General features: G+C 47.4%; 1 protein-coding gene across 4 annotated transcripts in view; it reads left to right on the top strand.

Moving 5' to 3' along the window:
* CNTFR (ciliary neurotrophic factor receptor) overlaps nt 1-17,011 on the top strand; it is a 471,005-nt gene that overhangs the window by 186,586 nt on the left and 267,408 nt on the right. Inside the window, exon 1 of one of the 4 annotated variants that reach the window (XM_066602301.1) lies at nt 14,557-14,581. The exons of the other annotated variants lie outside the window; for them this stretch is intronic. The gene's annotated coding sequence lies outside the window, so the exon portion shown is untranslated. Of the gene's footprint in view, nt 1-14,556; nt 14,582-17,011 lie in introns of those variants that run through there. 4 annotated transcript variants of the gene reach the window in all.

Below are 17,011 nucleotides of genomic sequence, written 5' to 3'. Positions count from 1 at the left end.
CCAGATATAATGACCCCCAGCGCCAACAGCGTCCTCATACCAGATATAATGACCCCCAGTGCCAACAGCGTCCTCATACTAGATATAATGACCCCCAGTGCCAACAGCGTCCTCATACTAGATATAATGACCCCCAGTGCCAACAGCGTCCTCATATTAGAAATAATGACCCCCAGTGCCAACAGTGTCCTCATACCAGATATAATGACCCCCAGCACCAGCAGCATCCTCATACCAGATATAATGACCCCCAGCGCCAACAGCGTCCTGATACCAGATATCATGACTCCCAGTGCCAACAATGTCATCATACCAGATATAATGACCCCCAGCACCAACAGCGTTCTCATACTAGATATAATGACCCCCAGTGCCAACAGCGTCCTCATACCAGATATAATGACCCCCAGCGGCAACAGCGTCTTCATACCACACATAATGACCCCCAGCGGCAACAGCGTCTTCATACCACACATAATGACCCCCAGCACCAACAGCGTCCTCATAACGGATATAATGACCCCCAGCACCAACAGCGTTCTCATACCAGATATAATGACCCCCAGCACCAACAACCTCCTCATACCGGATATAATAACCCCAGGGCCAACAGCGTCCTCGTGTCCGATATAATGACCCCCAGCACCAACAGCATCCTCATACCGGATATAATGACCCCAAGCCCCAAAAGCGCCCCCATACCAGATATAATGACCCCCAGCACCAACAGCATCCTCATACCAGATATAATGACCCCCAGCGCCAACAGCGTCCTCATACCAAATATAATGACCAAAAGCCCCAACAGCGTCCTCATACCAAATATAATGACCCAAAGCCCCAGCAGCATCCTCATACCAGATATAATGACCCCCAGCGCCAACAGTTTCCTCATACCAGATATAATGACCCCCAGCGCCTACAGCGTCGTCATACCAGATATAATGACCCCCAGCCCCAACAGCGTCCTCATACCAGATATAATGACCCCCAGCACCAACAGCGTCCTCATACCAGATATAATGACCCCCAGCGCCAACAGCGTCCTCATACCAAATATAATGACCAAAAGCCCCAACAGCGTCCTCATACCAAATATAATGACCCAAAGCCCCAACAGCATCCTCATACCAGATATAATGACCCCAAGCCCCAACAGCGCCCTCATACCACATATAATGACCCCCAGCGCCAACAGTTTCCTCATACCAGATATAATGACCCCCAGCGCCTACAGCGTCGTCATACCAGATATAATGACCCCCAGCCCCAACAGCGTCCTTATACCAGATATAATGACCCCCAGCGCCAACAGCGTCCTCATACCAGATATAATGACCCCCAGCACCAACAGCGTCCTCATACCAGATATAATGACCCCCAGCATCAACAGCATCCTCATACCAGATATAATGACCCCCAGCACCAACAGCGTCCTCATACCAGATATAATGACCCCCAGCACTAACAGTGTCCTCATACCAGATATAATGACCCCCAGCACCAACAGCGTCCTCATACTAGATATAATGACCCCCAGCACCAACAGCGTCCTCATACCAGATATAATGACCCCCAGCACCAACAGCGTCCTCATACTAGATATAATGACCCCCAGCGCCAACAGCGTCCTTATACTAGATATAATGACCCCCAGCGCCAACAGCATCCTCATACCAGATATAATGACCCCAAATGCCAACAGTGTCCTCCTACCAGATATAATGACCCCCAGCGCCAACAGTGTCCTCATACCGGATATAATGACCCCCAGCACTAACAGCATCCTCATACCAGATATAATGACCCCTAGCACCAACTGCTCCTCATACCAGATATAATGACCCCAAACGCCAACAGTGTCCTCATACCAGATATAATGACCCCCAGTGCCAACAGCATCCTCATACCAGATATAATGACCCCCAGCCCCAACAGCGTCCTCATACCAGATATAATGACCCCCAGCACCAACAGCGTTTTCATACCAGATATAATGACCCCCAGTGCCAACAGAGTCTTCATATCAGATATATTGACCCCCATTGCCAACAGCATCCTCATACCAGATATAAAGACCCCCAGCACCAACAGCGTCCTCAAACCGGATATAATGACCCCCAGCACCAACAGCATCCTCCTACCAGATATAATGACCCCCAGCGCCAACAGTGTCCTCATACCAGATATAATGACCCCCAGTGCCAACAGTGTCCTCATACCAGATATAATGACCCCCAGCCCCAACAGCATCCTCGTATCCCATATAATGACCCCCAGCGCCAACAGTATCCTCATACCAGATATAATGTCCCCCAGTGCAAACAGGGTCCTCATACAAGATATAATGACCCCCAGTGCCAACAGCGTCCTCGTATCCCATATAATGACCCCCAGTGCCAACAGTTTCCTCATACCAGAAATAATGACCTCCAGCGCAAACAGTGTATTCATACCAGATATAATGAACCCCAGCGCAAACAGTGTACTCATACGGGATATAATGACCCCCAGCGCCTACAGCGTCCTCATACCAGATATAATGACCCCCAGTGCAAACAGTGTACTCATACCGGATATAATGACCCCCAGCGCCAACAGCGTCCTCATACCAGATATAATGACCCCCAGTGCCAACAGCGTCCTCATACCAGATATAATGACCCCCAGCGCCAACAGTATCCTCATACCAGATATAATGACCCCCAGCGCAAACAGTGTACTCATACCAGATATAATGACCCCCAGCGCAAACAGTGTACTCATACCAGATATAATGACCCCCAGCACAAACAGTGTACTCATACCAGAAATAATGACCCCCAGCGCAAACTGTGTACTCATACCATATATAATGACCCCAGCGCAAACAGCGTCCTCATACGGGATATAATGACCCCCAGCACCAACAGCGTTCTCATACCAGATATAATGACCCCCAGCACCAACAGTGTCCTCATACCGGATATAATGACCCCCAGCCCCAACAGTGTCCTCCTACCAAATATAATGACCCCCAATGCCAACAGCGTCCTCATACCAGATATGACCCCCAGAGGGAACAGCGTCCTCATACCGGATATAATGACCCCCAGTGCCAACAGTGTCCTCCTACCAGATATAATGACCCCCAACGCCAACAGCGTCCTCATACCAGATATAATGACCCCCAGCCCCAACAGCGTCCTCATACCAGATATAATGACCCCCAAAGGGAACAGCGTCCTCATACCGGATATAATGACCCCCAGTGCCAACAGCGTCCTCATACCAGATATAATGACCCCCAGTGCCAACAGCGTCCTCATACCAGATATAATGACCCCCAGCACCAACAGCGTCCTCATAGCAGATATAATGACCCCCAACGCCAACAGCGTCCTCATACCAGATATAATGACCCCCAGCCCCAACAGCGTCCTAATACCAGATATAATGACCCTCAAAGGGAACAGCGTCCTCATACCGGATATAATGACTCCCAGTGCCAGCAGCGTCCTCATACCAGATATAATGACCCCCAGCGCCAACAGCGTCCTCATACCAGATATAATGACCCCCAGCACCAACAGCGTCCTCTTACCAGATATAATGACCCCCAGCACCAACAGCATCCTCATACCAGATATAATGACCCCCAGCACCAACAGCATCCTCATACCAGATATAATGACCCCCAGCACCAACAGCATCCTCATACCAGATATAATGACCCCCAGCACCAACAGCATCCTCATACCAGATATAATGACCCCCAGCACCAACAGCATCCTCATACCAGATATAATGACCCCAAGCACCAACAGCGTCCTCATACCAGATATAATGACCCCCAGCACCAACAGCTTCCTCATACCAGATATAATGACCCTCTGTGCCAACAGCGTCCTCATACCAGATATAATGACCCCCAGTGCCAACAGCGTCCTTATACCAGATATAATGACCCCCAGTGCCAACAGCATCCTCATACCAGATATAATGACCCCCAGTGCCAACAGCATCCTCATACCAGATATAATGACCCCCAGCGCCAACAGCGTCCTCATACCAGATATAATGACCCCCAGCACCAACAGCGTCCTCATACCAGATATAATGACCGCCAGCACCAGCAGCGTCCTCATACCAGATATAATGACCCCCAGGACCAACAGCGCCCTCATACCAGATATAATGACCCCCAGCCCCAACAGTGTCCTCATACCGGATATAATGACCCCCAGCACCAACAGCGTCCTCATACCAGATATAATGACCCCCAGCACCAACAGCATCCTCATACCAGATATAACGACCCCCAGCGCCAACAGCGTCCTCATACCGGATATAATGACCCCCAGCCCCAACAGCGTCCTCATACCAGATATAATGACCCCCAGCACCAACAGCATCCTCATACCAGATATAATGACCCCCAGCACCAACAGCATCCTCATACCAGATATAATGACCCCCAGCGCCAACAGCATCCTCATACCGGATATAATGACCCCCAGCACCAACAGCGTCCTCATACCAGATATAATGACCCCCAGCCCCAACAGTGTCCTCATACCGGATATAATGACCCCCAGCGCCAACAGCATCCTCATACCGGATATAATGACCCCCAGCACCAACAGCGTCCTCATACCAGATATAATGACCCCCAGCACCAACAGCATCCTCATACCAGATATAATGACCCCCAGCGCCAACAGCGTCCTCATACCAGATATAATGACCCCCAGCACCAACAGCGTCCTCATACCAGATATAATGACCCCCAGCACCAACAGCGTCCTCATACCAGATATAATGACCCCCAGCACCAACAGCGTCCTCATACCAGATATAATGACCCCCAGCCCCAACAGTGTCCTCATACCGGATATAATGACCCCCAGCACCAACAGCGTCCTCATACCAGATATAATGACCCCCAGCACCAACAGCATCCTCATACCAGATATAATGACCCCCAGCACCAACAGCGTCCTCATACCAGATATAATGACCCCCAGCACCAACAGCATCCTCATACCAGATATAATGACCCCCAGCGCCAACAGCATCCTCATACCGGATATAATGACCCCCAGCACCAACAGCGTCCTCATACCAGATATAATGACCCCCAGCACCAACAGCATCCTCATACCAGATATAATGACCCCCAGCACCAACCGCATCCTCATACCAGATATAATGACCCCCAGCACCAACAGCATCCTCATACCAGATATAATGACCCCCAGCACCAACAGCTTCCTCATACCAGATATAATGACCCTCTGTGCCAACAGCGTCCTCATACCAGATATAATGACCCCCAGTGCCAACAGCATCCTCATACCAGATATAATGACCCCCAGCACCAACAGCGTCCTCATACCAGATATAATGACCCCCAGCACCAACAGCATCCTCATACCAGATATAATGACCCCCAGCACCAACAGCGTCCTCATACCAGATATAATGACCCCCAGCACCAACAGCATCCTCATACCAGATGTAATGACCCCCAGCGCCAACAGCATCCTCATACCGGATATAATGACCCCCAGCACCAACAGCGTCCTCATACCGGATATAATGACCCCCAGCACCAACAGCATCCTCATACCAGATATAATGACCCCCAGCACCAACAGCATCCTCATACCAGATATAATGACCCCCAGCACCAACAGCATCCTCATACCAGATATAATGACCCCCAGCACCAACAGCATCCTCATACCAGATATAATGACCCCCAGCACCAACAGCGTCCTCATACCAGATATAATGACCCCCAGCACCAACAGCTTCCTCATACCAGATATAATGACCCTCTGTGCCAACAGCGTCCTCATACCAGATATAATGACCCCCAGTGCCAACAGCGTCCTCATACCAGATATAATGACCCCCAGTGCCAACAGCATCCTCATACCAGATATAATGCCCCTCAGTGCCAACAGCATCCTCATACCAGATATAATGACCCCCAGCGCCAACAGCGTCCTCATACCAGATATAATGACCCCCAGCGCCAACAGCGTCCTCATACCAGATATAATGACCCCCAGCACCAACAGCGTCCTCATACCAGATATAATGACCCCCAGGACCAACAGCGCCCTCATACCAGATATAATGACCCCCAGCCCCAACAGTGTCCTCATACCGGATATAATGACCCCCAGCACCAACAGCGTCCTCATACCAGATATAATGACCCCCAGCACCAACAGCATCCTCATACCAGATATAATGACCCCCAGCGCCAACAGCGTCCTCATACCGGATATAATGACCCCCAGCCCCAACAGCGTCCTCATACCGGATATAATGACCCCCAGCACCAACAGCATCCTCATACCAGATTAAATGACCCCCAGCACCAACAGCATCCTCATACCAGATATAATGACCCCCAGCGCCAACAGCATCCTCATACCGGATATAATGACCCCCAGCACCAACAGCGTCCTCATACCAGATATAATGACCCCCAGGACCAACAGCGCCCTCATACCAGATATAATGACCCCCAGCCCCAACAGTGTCCTCATACCGGATATAATGACCCCCAGCCCCAACAGTGTCCTCATACCGGATATAATGACCCCCAGCACCAACAGCGTCCTCATACCAGATATAATGACCCCCAGCACCAACAGCATCCTCATACCAGATATAATGACCCCCAGCGCCAACAGCGTCCTCATACCGGATATAATGACCCCCAGCACCAACAGCGTCCTCATACCAGATATAATGACCCCCAGCACCAACAGCATCCTCATACCAGATATAATGACCCCCAGCGCCAACAGCATCCTCATACCGGATATAATGACCCCCAGCACCAACAGCGTCCTCATACCAGATATAATGACCCCCAGCACCAACAGCATCCTCATACCAGATATAATGACCCCCAGCACCAACAGCATCCTCATACTAAATATATCTATCTAGATAGATAGATATGAGATAGATAGATGATAGATTGATATGGGATAGATAGATAGATAGATAGATAGATAGATAGATAGATAGATAGATAGATAGATAGATAGATAGATAGATAGATAGATAGATAGATAGATAGATATGAGATAGATATGGGATGGATGGATAGATAGATAGATAGATAGATATGAGATAGGTAGATATGAGATGGATAGATAGATAAATAGGAGATAGATAGATAGATATGAGATAGATAGATATTAGATAGATGATAGATAGATAGGAGGTAGATAGATATTAGATAGATAGATAGATGGATAGGAGATAGATATGGAGATGGATAGATAGATGGATAGATAGGAGATAGATAGATAGATAGATATGAGATAGATAGATAGATATGAGATAGATAGGAGGTAGATATATAGGAGGTAGATAGATATGAGATACATGGATAGATAGGATATAGATACGAGATAGGAGATAGATAGATAGGAGATAGATAGATAGGAGATAGATAGATAGGAGATAGATAGATAGAGAGATAGATAGGAGATAGATAGATAGATAGATATGAGATAGAAGGATAGATAGATATGAGATAGATATGAGATTGATAGATGGATAGATAGGAGATAGATAGATAGATGGATAGATGGATAGGAGATAGATAGATATTAGAAAGATAGATGATAGATAGATAGATATGAGATTAATAGATAGATAGATATGAGATAGATAGATAGATATGAGATTAATAGATAGGAGATGGATAGATAGATAGATATGAGATTAATAGATAGATAGATATGAGATAGATATGAGATTGATAGATGGATAGATAGGAGATAGATAGATAGATAGGAGATAGATAGATAGATAGATAGATAGATAGATAGATAGATAGATAGATAGATAGATAGATAGATATGAGATAGATATGAGATTGATAGATGGATAGATAGGAGATAGATAGATAGATAGGAGATAGATAGATAGATAGATAGATAGATAGATAGATAGATAGGAGATAGATAGATAGATAGATAGATAGATATTAGAAAGATAGATGATAGATTGATAGGAGATAGATAGATAGATATGGGATAGATGGATAGATAGATAGATATGAGATAGATAGATAGATGGATAGATGGATAGGAGATAGATAGATATGAGATAGATAGATAGATGGATAGATGGATAGGAGATAGATAGATATGAGATAGATGATAGATAGAGAGATAGATAGATAGATAGGGAATAGATAGATAGATAGATGATAGATAGAGAGATAGATAGATAGATAGATAGGCGATAGATAGATAGGAGATAGATAGATAGATAGATAGATAGATAGATAGGAGATAGATGATAGATAGAGAGATAGATAGATAGATAGATGATAGATAGATAGATGGATAGATATGAGATAGATATGTGATGTGATTAGAAGGCGGTATACAGTTTCTTGCTCCGCTCAGGGCCAGGAGGAGTTACCTCGGCACCTGGGATGCTTATTACACAGGAGAGGAGTGTTTATGGAGTTAATGGATTCGTCATCTCTCGGCTTTCAGAAGCAATAAGTTGGGTGATTTGTCTGACGGGCGGGCTCGTCCCGCTGCTGCTCCACCAGGATTGTATCTTTGCTCGCAGGAAACATTCGCCGCCTCTACTTTCAGGCAGTTGAAGACAGAATTGCATCTCCTTTCAGAGGAATCACTGGCAGGAATCATCACTCCTGTCTGCCTCCAGGCCGTGGTTCGGGCCGTCCGACCTCAGCGGTCACTGCGATCTGAGAAGTGGGCGCCGCATCATATATCGAGTAATACATGCTACATGTATTCTAACAGGCTTATTAGCTGCATGAGCAGGACTACATTAGGATGAGATGGAATGTAGACAATGATTCCACTCACTGACAGCAAGCAGGGATCTCCAACTACACAAAGTCCCTCAGAAAGTTGCTGACCTTTTTCTTATTCTGCTTTAATGAAGTTTCATCTATAGGACACCGGCCCTTTAAGGTAACAACTACAACTCGAACGTTCGCTGTCATTGGTTGCGCTTTTCCTATGGCTTCCGGACACGGCTGTCGCCAGTTGCTGCAGATGGCGGCGCAGGCTGCATCCAGCTATAAATCGTCTCTCGTTAGATCTCTAAGTAATGAGTCGTTGATTACATCTCCATGAAATATTGTCAGAAATCTGGGACTATTTCAGGGAATTAATTGTCGGCATACAGATATTGAGGCGGAACGCAGCCGCCGCGCCCGAGAGAGACGCCGCCGTCTGGGGGTGACAGGTGTGCTTATGCTCCCCAAGAGATGGCATAGGGGTGTATGCTCACCACCGTTACCAGATATTATATTCATCTACCAGTCCAGAGCTTATTACACTGCAGCAGCGTTATAAGGCTGATATCAGTCACATATATGATGTCTCTGGAGGTTATATCAGTACTGGAGAGATATAAGAGGAGCGGCTGATATCAGTCACATATATGAAGTCTCTGGAGGTTATATCAGTACTGGAGCGTTATAAGAGCAGCACCTAATATAATTTACATACAAGACGTTTGTGGAGGTTATATCACTATTGGAGTGATGTCAGCGGAACAGCTGATATCAGTCACATGCATGATGTCTCCATAGGTCATATCAGTACTGGAGCGTTATAAGTGGAGCGGATGATATCAGTTACATATATTATGGTTCCAGACGTTATTTCAGTACTGGAGCATTATAAGAGGTGCGGCTGATATCAGTCACAAACATGACATCTGTGGAGGTTATATTGGTACTGGAGGGTTATAAGATGAGCACTGCTGATACCAGTCACATATTTGATGCCTCTTGAGCGTTATAAGCGGAGCACCTGGTATAACTTCCACAGACGTCATGTATGTGACTGATATAAGCCTCTCCACTTATAACGCTCCAATAGTGATATTAACTCCAGAGACATCATATATGTGACTGATATCAGCCGCTCCGCTTATAATGCTCTAGCACTCATATAATCTGCACAGACATCATGTATGTGACTGATATCAGTATTATAAGACAAGAGTCACATACATGATGTCTGGAGGTTGTATCAGTACTGGAGCATTATAAGAGTAGAGCCTGATTTCAGTCACATAGAAGTCATCTCTGAAGGTTGTATCATAATTGGAACATCATACATGTGACTGATATCAGCTGCTCCACTTATAATGTCTCTGGAGGTTATATCAGTATTGGAGCGTTATAAGCAGAGCGGCTGTTATCAGTCACATATATGATTTCTCTGAAGGTTATATCAGTACTGGAGTGTTATAATAGGAGAAGCTGATATCACATATATGATGTCTCTGGAGGTTATATCCGTATTGGAGCGTTATAAGCAGAGTGGCTGATATCACCTGTATGATGTCTCTGGAGGTTATATCAGTATTGGAGCGTTTTAAGAGTAGCGGCTGATATCATATGTATGATGTCTCTGAAGAATATATCCGTATTGGAGCGTTATAAGAGAAGCGGCTGATATCAGTCACATGTATGATGTCTCTAGAGGATATATCAGTAGTGGAGCGTTATAAGAGGAGCGGCTGATATCAGTCGCATTTATGATGTCTCTGGAGGTTATATCAGTATTGGAGCGTTATAAGCAGAGCGGCTGATACCAGTCGCATATATGATGTTTCTGGAGGTATTGGAGCGTTATAAGCAGAGCGGCTGATATCAGTCGCATATATGATGTCTCTGAAGGATATATCTGTATTGGAGTGTTATAAGAGAAGCGGCTGATATCAGTCACATATATGATGTCTCTGGAGGTTATATCAGTACTGGAGCGTTATAAGAGGAGCCGCTGATATCAGTCACATATATGATGTCTCTGGAGGTTATATCAGTACTGGAGCGTTATTAGCAGAGTGGCTGATATCAGTCACATATATGATGTCTCTGGAGGTTATATCAGTACTGCAGTGTTATAAGCAGAGCGGCTGATATCAGTCACATATATGATGTCTCTGGAGGTTATATCAGTATTGCAGCATTATAGGCCGAGCGGCTGATATCAGTCACATATATGACGTCTCTGGAGGTTATATCAGTAGTGGAGCGTTATAAGCAGAGCGGCTGATATCAGTCGCAAATATGATGTCTCTGAAGGATATATCTGTATTGGAGTGTTATAAGAGAAGCGGCTGATATCAGTCACATATATGACGTCTCTGGAGGTTATATCAGTACTGGAGCGTTATAAGCAGAGCGGCTGGTATCAGTCACATATATGATGTCTCTGGAGGTTATATCAGTACTGGAGTGTTATAACAGTAGCCGCTGATATCAGTCACATATATGACGTCTCTGGAGGTTATATCAGTATTGCAGCATTATAGGCCGAGCGGCTGATATCAGTCACATATATGATGTCTCTGGAGGTTATATCAGTACTGGAGCATTATAGGCCGAGCGGCTGATATCAATCACATATATGACGTCTCTGGAGGTTATATCAGTACTGGAGCGTTATAAGCAGAGCGGCTGATATCAGTCACATATATGACGTCTCTGGAGGTTATATCAGTACTGGAGCGTTATAAGCAGAGCGGCTGATATCAATCACATATATGATGTCTCTGGAGGTTATATCAGTACTGGAGCGTTATAAGCAGAGCGGCTGATATCAGTCACATATATGATGTCTCTGGAGGTTATATCAGTAATGCTTAGTGACTACTGTGGCCACCAGATACAAGGGGTTCTACCAACAACACTGGCCAGTAACGGTATTTTCTGCTGGTGACATGTGTCACCTCATCACACTCCAGTCACATCCAGAGCTGCATCCACAATGCTGCTGTCCTGTTAGCTCACATGTCCATGCTGCCTCCTGCTGGTTCAGTGGAGATCATGCCCTGCTGCAGTGTGCTGTGAGAGATGTAGTGTGGTTGGGGGACCCCTGTATCAGTGGTCTCTGTGCAGTATATCTCCGGTCTTGGACAGACCTCAGCAGCATCCCTAATCTGGGGGATTACCGGTGGAATGCCACGGAGGATGCGCCGGAGTCCCCGCCGACAGAGCTGAGAGCCTCCGGCATGAAGTAGGTGTTAACGGCCTGGCAGACATGACATTATTGGGGATTTGCTATGGAGCTGGAGGAGTCGCACTTCTTACGGGGCCCCGGGGTCCGTCCTGTTAATGTCGTCACTTATTGACTGTCTCATTCAGGCCACCTGAGACGGCGGAGGGTTTCCAGGACTCCTCCGTTAAACGTCTGCGTTGTCCTAGGAGCAGAAAAACGGTCTGACGGAAGTGGAAGCACTAAGGGGGCGTCTGTAGGAGTACGAAGGGGGAATATTTACTGTGGGGGCATCCCGGTGTGTGGGGCACTAAGAGGGCATCAATACGAGGCTCTAAGGGGGAACCTTTACTATATGGCGGCAGTATGTCAAAGGGCACTAAGGGGCATCCTTTGTGCTGGGCATAAAAAAGGGGCATCGTTACTGTGAAGAGGTAAAAGTACTGTTTGCCCCTTAAGAGGGCACTATAAAAGTATGCAGAGCACAAAGGGCACTATTACTGTTTAGGGAATAAAAGGGGCGCTATAACAGTGTGAGGAACAAGGTGGCATTATTACAGTGTGCGGCACGAGGAGGGTACTATCACTGTGCTCACCATAAAGAGGACACTATGAAACTATGTGGGGCATAAAAGGGCATCACTACTGTGTGGGGCATAAAGGAGGGCACTGTTACTATGTGGGACACAAGTGTGCGCTGTTACTGTTTGAGAGCACTATGAAAGTATGTGGGGCACAACAGGGCACTATTACTGTGTGGGGCATGAAGGGGTCACTATTACTATGTGAGACATAAAGGGGGCACTATCACTGTATTGGGCATGGAGGGGCAGTATCACCATGTGGGACACAAAGGGACTACTTTTACTGTGTGGGGCATAAAGGGGGCTTTATTATTATGTGTGGCACATAGGGGCTCTATTGCTTTGTGGGGCATAAAGGGGCACCACTGTTAAGTGGGGCACAGAGGGTCACTATTACTGTAGAGGACATAAAGGGGGCACTGTTACTGTGTGGGGCATAAAGGGGGCATTATTACCATGTGGGGCTCTATTGCTTTGTGGGGCATAAAGGGGCACCACTGTTAAGTGGGGCACAGAGGGTCACTATTACTGTAGAGGACATAAAGGGGGCACTGTTACCGTGCGGGACATAGGGGGCTACTATTATTGAGTGAGGCATAAAGTGGCGCTGTCACTGTCACTATGTGGTGGCACATAGGCCACTGGGGCGGATTGGGTGATTGTAGAGGCGTCGCATGGATTGGCCCCTTTCTTGTTCTGTAATGATTGCACAGTTTGACAAGACTGCAGTGATGAGGTTGTTACATTGTATCCACAGGAGCCGCGTCCGTCTACAGCGCTAATCCCATGGCAGGCGGGTACCTCTGGCCAGAAAGCATTAGAGAGTGGCAGAACGTTTCACTAGACGATTAGTACCTCTTGGAGGGTATTGGGTATTTTCAGGCATCCCATATCCCAATGCGGTGGACTGTAACCTGCCCTCTCAGGTGGCACCTGCGGGCATCTCAAGCGGAGATGGGGTTAAGACCACGAGGCGTCTCCCCTGCCGCCCGGCTCTGTCTTCAGCTGCTCATGAATCACATCTGATCACTCAAGGTCAGTAAATTGCCATGAGATGGATGTGGCTGGCACAGCGCCCCACACCCGGCCTCAGCTGGGCATGAGCGCCGTCATTAGCCGCGATCCGCGCTCGGATGTCGCACTCAACACAAATGGGAAACCGTTTGCGGCTCATTTCCTAATAAGCTCAAAGGATTTGGTGGCATTAAACCTCATTGCCACCGGGCCAACATCGCAATTGCCTGCAATATGGCGCCGTTGTTTGTGCCAGGTTGTAGCAAACATGTCTGCAGGTTTCACTTCTACTCTGCCAAGCTGTCTGCCCGCACCGCCTGTGTGATCATTAGACTTTCCAGCATGCTGGCAGCCTCACTACCCCATAACATCCTCCTATGTCCCATTTCCATAACTGGCGCCGGGTGACGGCCGCTAATGGCCACCATTACAGTGTCTGTCATACAAGCCTGCTTCTCCCCTCCTGCTGCATGACGTGTGTCAGTCATCACTGTCCTTCTGGGATTCTATTCATCTATGAGGAGGAGAAGCGTGGATTGGCCAGTGTAAATCCAGCAGTGGTCCTCCTATTGATACCCCATATAACCAGCCGTCACCTCCGCCTGCCCCGAGTCTTCCGTGTAACCGGCTCATCATCATCCCACGTGAAGCATCTGCCAGGATTAGCGCCTGACTTATATTTTGCTGGGGTCAGCAGTGTTTCGGCCAAAAGGATGATCTGGGAAGGCGAATAAACCTGATTTCTGCATCTCCTGCCCCCCCACTCCGAGGATGAGCTGCAAGGAGGGAGGGCAGGGGTTAATGACATATCCCGAATTCTGGCAGAGCTGTGTGTGCGCTCCAGGCCGGGAAGATCTGCTCCGCACAAGACGCCCCAAGAGGGGGACACTGCTGATCGTCATCTATAACCACCCCAAATCCGGTACCCGGATGTAACCGAGATCTATAGAGTCATGTGAAAAAGTAAGTGCCCCCTGGAATGCCAGTAACACATGTCCTGCAGGCGCTGCTTCTGTCTATTCTCTCTGACATCCATGGAGCGTGGATCTCGCTGGCAGCGTTTGGGGGGTTCTGCACGGACGCCGCCCTTCTCCTCCTTCCCAAGTTCTGACCCACTTTCTGCTGACCCTGCATTCCTATTATTTTCACTCTGCGGGGGGCTGCACACTTGTATGTTCGGGGCAACGAGTTCCCCAGTACGGGGGAAGCGCAGGACAGATCTTGGAGACGGTGTGGGGAGAACGGAGGAGTGCAGATTACTTGTGGGGGATATTGGATTTACCTCGTCTACTCCACTTGGAAGTGTAGGAACAAACTAACAGCTGGCTGTCACCCTTCTTACATTGCTCTAGGGTCCGCTGTACTAAGGGGTCTGCCGCCAATGCCTCCTGTATACCGTCACCAGCTGGTGATGGCCTTGTAATCAGGCTCCAGCCATAGAGCAAAGCTCTGGATAACAATCTTCTCCCAAGAGCATTTTAAAGTAGCCCCAAAAGTAATAGTGTCCCCCTCAGTGGCCTCAACAACTAGTAATAGTTGTCCTCTCAGTGGCCCAAGCAGTAATAGTGCCCCAATAGTAATAGTGTCCTCCTCAGTGGCCTCAACAACTAGTAATAGTTGTCCCCTCAGTGGCCCAAGCAGTAATAGTGCCCCAACAGTAATAGTGTCTCCCTCAGTGGCATCAACTACTAGTAATAGTTGTACTCTCAGTGGCCCAAGCAGTAATAGTGCCCCAACAGTAATAGTGTCCCCCTCAGTGGCCCAAGCAGTAATAGTGTCCTTCTCAGTGGCCTCAACAACTAGTAATAGTTGTCCCCTCAGTGGCCCAAGCAGTAATAGTGCCCCAATAGTAATAGTGTCCCCCTCAGTGGCATCAACTACTAGTAATAGTTGTCCCCTCAGTGGCCCAAGCAGTAATAGTGCCCCAACAGTAATAGTGTCCTCCTCAGTGGCCCAAGCAGTAATAGTGTCCTCAACTACTAGTAATAGTTGTCCCCTCAGTGGCCCAAGCAGTAATAGTGCCCCAATAGTAATAGTGTCCTCCTCAGTGGCCTCAACAACTAGTAATAGTTGTCCCCTCAGTGGCCCAAGCAGTAATAGTGTCCTCCTCAGTGGCCTCAACAACTAGTAATAGTTGTCCCCTCAGTGGCCCCAATAGTAATAGTGTCCCCCTCAGTGGCCCCAACAGTAATAGTGCCCTAAACTAGAAATAGTGTCCCCCTCAGTGGCCTCAATAACTTGTAATAGTTCTTCCCTTAGTGGCCCAAGCAGTAATAGTGCCCCAATAGTAATAGTGTCCTCAACTACTAGTAATAGTTGTCCCCTCAGTGGCCCAAGCAGTAATAGTGCCCCAATAGTAATAGTGTCCTCCTCAGTGGCCTCAACAACTAGTAATAGTTGTCCCCTCAGTGGCCCAAGCAGTAATAGTGCCCCAATAGTAATAGTGTCCTCAACTACTAGTAATAGTTGTCCCCTCAGTGGCCCAAGCAGTAATAGTGCCCCAATAGTAATAGTGTCCTCAACTACTAGTAATAGTTGTCCCCTCAGTGGCCCAAGCAGTAATAGTGCCCCAATAGTAATAGTGTCCCCCTCAGTGGCCCAAGCAGTAATAGTGCCCCAACAGTAATAGTGTCCTCCTCAGTGGCCCAAGCAGTAATAGTGTCCTCAACTACTAGTAATAGTTGTCCCCTCAGTGGCCCAAGCAGTAATAGTGTCCTCCTCCGTGGCCTCAACAACTAGTAATAGTTGTCCCCTCAGTGGCCCAAGCAGTAATAGTGCCCCAACAGTAATAGTGTCCCCCTCAGTGGCCTCAACAACTAGTAATAGTTGTCCCCTCAGTGGCCCAAGCAGTAATAGTGTCCTCCTCAGTGGCCTCAACAACTAGTAATAGTTGTCCCCTCAGTGGCCCAAGCAGTAATAGTGCCCCAATAGTAATAGTGTCCCCCTCAGTGGCCTCAACAACTAGTAATAGTTGTCCCCTCAGTGGCCCAAGCAGTAATAGTGCCCCAATAGTAATAGTGTTCCCCTCAGTGGCCTCAACAACTAGTAATAGTTGTCCCCTCAGTGGCCCAAGCAGTAATAGTGCCCCAATAGTAATCGTGCCCTCCTCAGTGGCCTCAACAACTAGTAATAGTTGAGTAGAAAAAAGAGGTTCCCAGCAGCACAGCATATATCCTCACATAGAGCCAGGCAAAACAGTGTGCAAAAGCCAGTCAGGAAGCCTAAACCAGAGAGGCTCCAAGGGTGCAGTCAGGAATAAGGAAATAGTGACTGGCAGCATTCAGCAATGTAGAAAAATACAAGATTTATTTCCCCATTATTGCTGTAATTTTTGTAATGGGGAAATAAATCTTGTATTTTTCTACATTGCTGAATGCTGCCAGTCACTATTTC

This window comes from Eleutherodactylus coqui, chromosome 5 (assembly GCF_035609145.1).
Source record: "Eleutherodactylus coqui strain aEleCoq1 chromosome 5, aEleCoq1.hap1, whole genome shotgun sequence".
Classification (NCBI taxonomy): domain Eukaryota; kingdom Metazoa; phylum Chordata; class Amphibia; order Anura; family Eleutherodactylidae; genus Eleutherodactylus; species Eleutherodactylus coqui.
Note: the sequence above shows the minus strand (reverse complement) of the source record. Positions and strands in the feature narration are given on the sequence as shown.